At 38.2% G+C, this 8,239-nt stretch overlaps 1 long non-coding RNA gene across 1 annotated transcript; it reads right to left on the bottom strand.

Moving 5' to 3' along the window:
• Positions 1-6,445: 6,445 nt before the first annotated feature.
• Positions 6,446-7,638, bottom strand: LOC143697038 (uncharacterized). Its single transcript, XR_013186150.1, has 3 exons — positions 7,554-7,638; positions 7,384-7,479; positions 6,446-7,026 (listed from the first exon to the last, which is right to left on the bottom strand). It is a non-coding gene; the product is annotated as an uncharacterized LOC143697038 (long non-coding RNA).
• Between the last annotated feature and the right edge of the window lie 601 nt (positions 7,639-8,239).

Below are 8,239 nucleotides of genomic sequence, written 5' to 3' on the forward strand. Positions count from 1 at the left end.
TAAAGGTAGGCCAGGCAATTTCATGGAAATACATTTGCTGACAGACAGGTAGACATCGTATCATTGGATGAACATTTTTTGGTCCTGAGACTTCCACAGAAGATATATACATGTTTTAAAGGGGTCATGGCATGAGAAACCAAATTTGCCTTGATCTTTTGGTATATAAGAGGTCTTTGTACCATTAAAACTTCCTGCAAGTTTCATAGCTTAAGACCTCCCCCCCATTATAAATGAACAATTTATTTAATCAAGCTCTAAATACAGCTCGTTGGGGATCCATGGTACGAGGTGACGTCAAGGTACGAAGTGACGTCAAGGTACGAAGTGACGTCAAGGTATGAAGTGACGTACCAGTCGTTAGCATATGACCGCCTCAAGAGCAAGACAACTACGCCTCATTTCACATCATCGCATCGTTGTCGCGCCCACAGGTGTTCAGTCGACGTGCAGCGAGTGGGTCTGTTTACAAGAAGATTACGATGCCACGCAGATGTGCTGTTCCTGGCTGTGGACAAACAACATGTTTGAATACGCTGCCGAAAGATCCAGACATCAGGAAAAATGGATGCAGTTTATTTTTTGCGGACGTCCCTGTCACGGCAGTGTTAATTTAAGCTGTCTTCTCTAGCCTACATTTCAACGATGACTGTTTTGAGAACAAATTCGCAGTATGATGCTTTGCCAGAAATCTTTTGCTTAAAGATCAGGCTGTGCCGACTATTCTGGGCCCAACATTTCCATTACCAGTATCAGCTCAACTCGACTCACCTCGCCTCGGCTCGGCTCGCTTTTCGCTCCGTTTTCCATTACAGATAGTATCTCCCCAATAGTACCTGGTCGTCATAGCGACGCCACAGGAACTATGCGACACACACCCGCTAACCACACAAACACAGGACAATGGAGGAAATCGAGTGTATGCTGTTTTTAAACCTCGGGATGTGGCTATTTTTCACAGCAAGAAGACAAATGTTGTTTCAGGAGAGGCTGAGGGCAGCAAAAGGAAACACTGCTGAAAAAAATAGCTCCGTATGGTGCGTGCAATGATGACGCGGTGAATAGTGACGATTCTCTCTGACCAATCAGCAGTCTGCAGTGTTTCACGTCACAATTTAGTATCGCCTCAGCTCGCTCAGAACCTCGCCGGAGGTGATACGAAAAAAAGTACCCGAAAGCAGGTACAGGTACAACTTTTACAAAGTGGAAAACCAAATAAAGGCGAGTCGAGTCGAGCTGGTACTGTGTAGTGGAAAAGTGCCATTTGAATCAGAGAATGGGAAACAGGAAAAGGTCATAAATCACTCAATTTTAAAAGGGTTTTGTCCAAAACACTATAGTAATACCATAATTGCACCTAAGGGAACATAATAAAACAAAAAAACTAAACCATGTCATGTCCCCTTTAATATTTAGACCACTTCTATTATTGTTTGCTATCAGAATGTGAGGAATTTCAACCAATATGACAAAAAGTGTTCATAAAAAAACTGCCAACCCTACCATACAAAGTTTATTAATGGAAAAGATCTCAAGTTGACTAGGCCAAGGCGTAACTAGCTATCCCCATTAAGACACGGCACTTCCTTAAAAAACCCCCCAAAAAACAAGACAGCTCTACAACAACCATAATGAAATGACTCTTTACAATACAGAACACTTTCAAATGTACTCTGTTAGAGAGCTATATATGGCAATTTATCTGTTCAATAAAATACCTTACTCACATGTTGAGTAATAAAACGGCCTCTCCATGTTGCTTTTATAACATCTCAAATCCCTCAGTTCTCTGGATCTCTGAAAAGCCAAGTCAATGTTGATTCTTATTTTATTACGAGCTACGTTCTCTTTTTTTGCCAGCAGATTCTTTTCTGTTCAGCTTTTTATTTTAAAGGGTGATTCTCTAGAGGTTTGAGATTTAGCGTGCTGCATGTCAACCTTTCTCACTCGTTTTGACAACTAACCTATGCCACTCTATTAAATGCAACTTTTCTCTTACACCAGGATTTTCCCACGAAACCCATCCCGCTAGGTCTAAAATATAAGCAGTCTTACCATAGTGAATCAGGGTAAGACAAAAAAAAAAACCCTTTGGAAGAAGGATCAATGATGTATATAGTCATTTAAATGTTGTTAACTTTGAACAAAAAAAGTTACATGGAACCCTTTCTTCTAAGAGTGTATCAGCGAATAATTTAATCTTAAACGGTACACTATGTAGAACCTAAAAGGGTTCTGTCTGGCACGTCACATATACAGAACCTTTTAGGGGTTCCCAACATGTGATCATTGTAGAGACTTAGGTTTAATTTTAATTTTGCTTAATTATTTTGGGTACATTTTATGAATGAAACCGCTCGTGAACATTTGAAATAACTCATTAAACATTCAATTATGCAATCATTGAAGAGATTTTTCTTTATATAGAACCTTTCTGGCATATAGAGTTAATTTAAGACAATAACCCCTGAGTTCTATAAAGAACCAAGTTAAACCCTGTGTGAGGTCACCACGTACAGTCACTGAAAATGCACTCATGCACATATCATGTAGTAGACTATAGTAGACTAATTAAGTAACCAATGCATATATAACTTCTGTTTTATGGAAAATTAAATTCAGTTTAACAGTGGAAATACTTCCCCTGCTAATTCCTCAAAAACATCTACCTTGCATCCTTTCTTCATACTAAATCTCACCATGCATAGGCAACAGGACCCCGGGGCAGTGTTTATTTCAGAATAGATGGCAAGCAATTAAAGGGATGTTCACCTAAGTGTCTCTGTGACAAGAATAGGTACTTGCAACAGACAAACCAAAGACAAATCAATACTGCTGGGAAGACGAAACAGCATGAGCCAGAGCAGTAGAAAAACAACAACCTTATAGCACAGCCCTTTGTGTAATTGTGTGAGCGCTTGCATGAACTGAATGAACAGAGAAGATAACATGTGAATGTTATGTGAACTATGAATGTGTGTTCTGGACAGTCACAGGCTGGTTAAGCAGTTCCTCTGTTGCTCAGGGTTGTAATTGAGCTGTCAGAAGTAGAGAAAAAAGTGAGTTCTGATGAGATCTGAATGAAGACTTTCTTTTACATTTTTTTGTGTGTGTGCGTGTGTATGTTTTGTCATAATGCAGTATCACAGTGACTTAGTGAGTGATGTATTTAGTTGTGAAATCAGAGACCTCCCTGTTAAAAAAAAAATCAAAATTGGTTACAGTGATGCAGGTGTAAACAGGGTCTGAAGGACACACATGTACAAATCCGCTATCTGTTATACTTACAGAAAACACACACACACACACACACACCAATCATTTTGTAACATCAAAAGCGTAAAGACGGTTTAATTGAGAGTTAAATTGGGGGGAGAGGCCGGAGGGAAAAGGCTGTTTTAAACTGAAGGAGCTGTCTGCTCTAGTCTGACCTGTACATGGAGGTGAGTGTATTAATACTTGGCTTGTTAATGCATCTGTGCAGAGCGAGAAAGTGACCTTTTCTCACAGGAACTAAAAGACTCTAATTAGCTGCTGAAAGGGAAGATCAAATCAACAGCTGCTGTACACATGGAAGGAAAATATGAATCCGTGCTCAGAATCCACATACAATATTCTCAGCATGTTCACAACCGTACTACATTGCCATTTTGAACTTACACTAGAATATAATAACAGTTTACAACTAGCAGCTACATGTTACAATATAATTATTTGTCAAAAGGCATTAAAGTTGGCATGAAACACAAGTTGCGATATTTTTTTCTTTCCTATTGTGACCTTCTCGAAAAAAAGAAAAAATGTTGGGTGGGACTTGATTTTGTCCTTCAGAAATTGACTGGATCATTGTATCGTTGTGGTTTGCTATTGGTCGATTTTCTGTGAGTGACAGGTTGTCCCGCCCTCACACCTCACAACGCATCATCAGAGAACAGATGCCAAGACGGAGGGGAAGTTATTTTAATTAAAGATTACAACGCCTTATTCATTTTTTTAAAAATAATAACGTGCACAAATAAATGCTGCAATATTCCACAATAATAAAAAAAAGAATGGCCAAATTTGATTTCATGGTGACAAATAAATAAAAACATACAATCTATTTGACTTTACTGCAAAAATATTGGTCTTTTAATTCAGCCTTTGAACCAATTTATTGAACAAAAGTTTCTTTATAGTGGAAAAATGTTCTTTAGATGATTAAATAATTTTTTACACTAAGAAAAAATGGCTCTTTTAAGTGCTGTTCACTTAAATGGTTTTTCTATGGCATCTCTACAAATAATATCTTTTGAGACCTTTTTATTTTTAACCTTTATTTTTTCCTCATGAAATGAACAGTTGAATGGGTGAATTATTACTGAAGTATTAAAAAAAAGATTAAAAAGTTCTTTCTCATGAGGCAACAGATCATTTGAACCAAGAATGACTCACTCAATCTGTGCCATCCGCCTGTTCCCATAATGACTCGCTCCTTCACAGTGCAGTGCCGCAGAATAGCGAGAGATTGGAGGGAGTTTATAAGCTAGCTGCACTAGGACTCCCAGAAGTACGGACAGGAGAGCCTTGAGAGCAGAGAGGGGCTCTGTCAGAAACCGGGAAAGTGCCATGCAGATATAAATTAGCCTATGTTGTTGAAGGAGTCCCCAGCTGGCTCCCTTGCATGCAGAGAATAATTACACCGATTTCCTCTTCCTCTCCTTGCCACTGCCACACATCAGAGTCACCGAGTTGGAAATAAAACCCAGTTATCCTTCTCTCACAGCTGTGCACCCTATAGCCTGTTGATTTATTATCGCACACACAAACACAAGTTACTAATTGTCTGTCGCTCTCGTGAAGTAACGGTTCAGACGAGGCTAAGCTACAGGTGATGAGAGCTAAAACAAAACTGCTATCTCTGAAAATTATTTGTAGTTCAGACCGTTTCAAATTGCCACCGTCTCGTCGTGCCCACCTGTCAAACATATTCATTATCACATCTCATCGCATCTGATCGTGAGGTAACAGGTATTCTTCAAGTTCAGACACACCTGGAAAAGATAGGTGTTGGTTGATAAGAGCACTTTCTCACATTTAAAAAAAGCTTTTTACTAAGAATCTTTCACATTTAGAAACAGACATACCGCTGTTAACCGGCAGTCACTCTTCTGATTTCCTTTCACCAGGGCCCAGCTGTGTTAAACCTTGTCAGCTCTCTCTCTCTCTCTCTCTCTCTCTCTCTCTCTAGAAAATATAAGTACACTACTTTTTGCAGTCAGTAATATTTAATATATTTAATGTTTAAGGCTGTATTTATTTAAACAAAAATAAAAAAAAATCTAAAAAAAATAAAATAAAATACAAATATTACAAATTAAAATAACTTTTCTATTTTAATATATTTTAAAATTTAATTTATTCCTGTAATGTCAAAGCTGAATTTTCAGCATCATTACTCCAGTCTTCAGTGTCACATGATCCTTCAGAAATGCTGCTAATGCTGCTTTTTTTTGTGGAAATGGTAAGGATTTTTTCAGGATACTTTGATGAATAGAAAGTTCACTGAAAATGTATTAATTCAATGTTCAAGTTCAATGAGCATTTATTAAATCTATTTATTAAATCAATTAAAACATTTATGAAATAGAAATTTCTTGTAACATTATAAATGCCTTCACTGTCACGTTTGATCAATTTAATGCATCCTTGATGAATAAATGTATTAATTCCTCTCTTTTATTATCTTACCACAAATGTTTGCATATCATTGTTTCCAAAAATATGTTAAGCAGCAAAAACTGTTTTAAAAATTGATAATAATTAATGTTTCTTGAGCAGCAAATCAGCATTAGAATTATTTCTGAAGGATCATAAATATAGATTTGTATATTTATTAAATAGAAAATAATTATTTTAAATTGAAATAATATTTCACAATGTTACTGTTTTACTGTATTTTGATTAAATAAATGCAGCCTTGGTGAGCATAAGAGACTTTTAAAAGCATTAAAAATTTTAATGTTTCTACTTCTTGTTAATGTTTTATTTCTAAATAAATGTGACTACACATTTATTTACAGAGATTGTAATATTTATTATAAATGGTTTATCTGTGAACAACATTATTATTATTATTATTATTACAAATGAATGTCCCTCTTTCTGTGACATTTCTTCTCTGATGATGCGTTTACTGACGTGGGGGCGGGACAACCTCAACCTACAACTTACATATTTTCCTGTATGATAAGCTGTTTCGCTTGTATATACACATCACAATAGAGAAGAAAAGACTACCGCAACTTCCGTTTAATGTCAAATTTAAGAACAAAAAGTGAATCCAAATTAAGACACTAACTAGTTACTGAGCCCCTATATTGTGAACTTTACATGGCAAGTCAAGAAACACCTCAGATGGTGTAACCCAACCAATTACATCAATTTTTTTCCCTCAGTGTTTGACTGTTCAGTAAGTGCCTTGTCCAGTGGTTCTATGGCTGGATTGGGAGAAAAGGAAAGAAGCTGGACAAAGGGACAGGGCTTGCGGTGAGCTGGACAGGGAACAGGGGCCGCCTACCTCATCCCTTTCCTCCCATCGCCGATTTTGTTCCATTAAAGTTATTTATTCCTTCTTTCTATTTTAAGGCTATTTATGCAGCAGACAACTCCTCATTATCTGTCCACGGCTCTGCAGGGATGACAGCAAAGGATCCCCAAAAACCAGAGCGAGGGATGACCCTGCCCTTCCTCTCATCCCCCTCTTCTCTCCACGCATTGCTAAATTGCCTATTATTTCTCCATTTCAGCCCGTCCCGTGTCCCCTCTGTCGGCACGTTAATGACAGGCGAGCAGTGTCGACACGCTTCTCTTCGCTGTGCAGACGCTCATTAAACAGAAAGGATGCTTAATGCTGTGGAGCTGAGCAGTTTAAGACAACGATTTCATCTGCCTGGACTCCTCTCCGACTCGTTCAATGACTTCTCAAGAGCAAAGCAGATGCGGGACACCATCCGAGCCCCAGAGGACATCATCTCCCACAATTCCCTGTGAATATGTAGATACAGTTAAAAGCACCGCCAAACTGATGAATAATGAAAATATATTGGTTTGTCGGGCATTCCTCTGTCCGCTTGTGTCCCTGCTGACTCAAAGTATAGAATTAAATGCATAAGTGGATTGAACGCTCCTCAGGGTACAAGAGTCTATGAGAGATGCCCCCCCCCCATCCCCTCATGCCCTGATATTTAATAACTATACATATAACTTCATAAATTCAGCAAAATGCATAGGGAACACATGTAAACTGATATACATTTATATACTGAACAAATAGCAACACACATATATACATACATATGTGGTCATTTATATGAAATTTATTATCACAAGTATACCACATACCTCAACAGAGTCAGTTGTCTGTTTAATGATGTTGTAGGGCATTCCAGTTGAATTTATTTTGTTGTTAACTTCTACAGATATCCCCTGCTCAGAACCCTGTGAAGGGAACACAGCTTATGGTCGTCAGCAGAGGGTTGGACAAGAGTATCACAGAGTAAGTAAAATCATACCTGCTGTGTCAGCCAAGTGCTGCATCAGTTGACCCGCTGTAATGCCACCCTGTGCATCCTGACCTGTGCTGCAGAGACATATCCATCTGTCAGTCACTGTGTCAGGGCATACAATCTGCAGTGACCCCGCTCACATAACCTCTGACCCCTGCTGGGCAGTGTACTGCAGTCTGCATCATCACTGTCAGCGCTGTAACGTGACAGAAGGTCCTTCAGGCTGGCAATGACGCTCATTTCACTGTCAAGTATTTTCATATTAATATTTATTTTTTCCGTTTTTAATGTTTTCCAAAAAATGTGTATGCATCTGTATGTCAAATTCCACAATGATCCCAAAAACATAAATAAATGCATACTTTCTCGATACATACTTATATGCAGAAAAACATAGGGGTATGGACTAATTTTCACAAGTGGCAATTGTGCAAATAAGTGCTGGCAACTACCTGTGTTATGATTAAAACCCGCCACTGGGCGAAATTACACAAGAGTCTAATCAGCCAGACCACTAAATATCAGCTGGGGTCAAGGTGAAGTCTTACGATTTATTTAACCACTAGAAAAACAAGTTTTGCTCAGTCCACAAATCATTCTTAATTATTCTGCTGATTCATAACAAAGGAAAAATATTATAACGAGTCACTGCTGTTCTTGCGAGAAGGTGAATACTCATTTTTCAGCCATAC

This window comes from Siphateles boraxobius, unplaced genomic scaffold (genome assembly GCF_051911475.1).
Source record: "Siphateles boraxobius isolate OS27281-9 unplaced genomic scaffold, OSU_SipBor_1 31, whole genome shotgun sequence".
In the NCBI taxonomy this organism is placed as follows: Eukaryota; Metazoa; Chordata; class Actinopteri; order Cypriniformes; family Leuciscidae; genus Siphateles; species Siphateles boraxobius.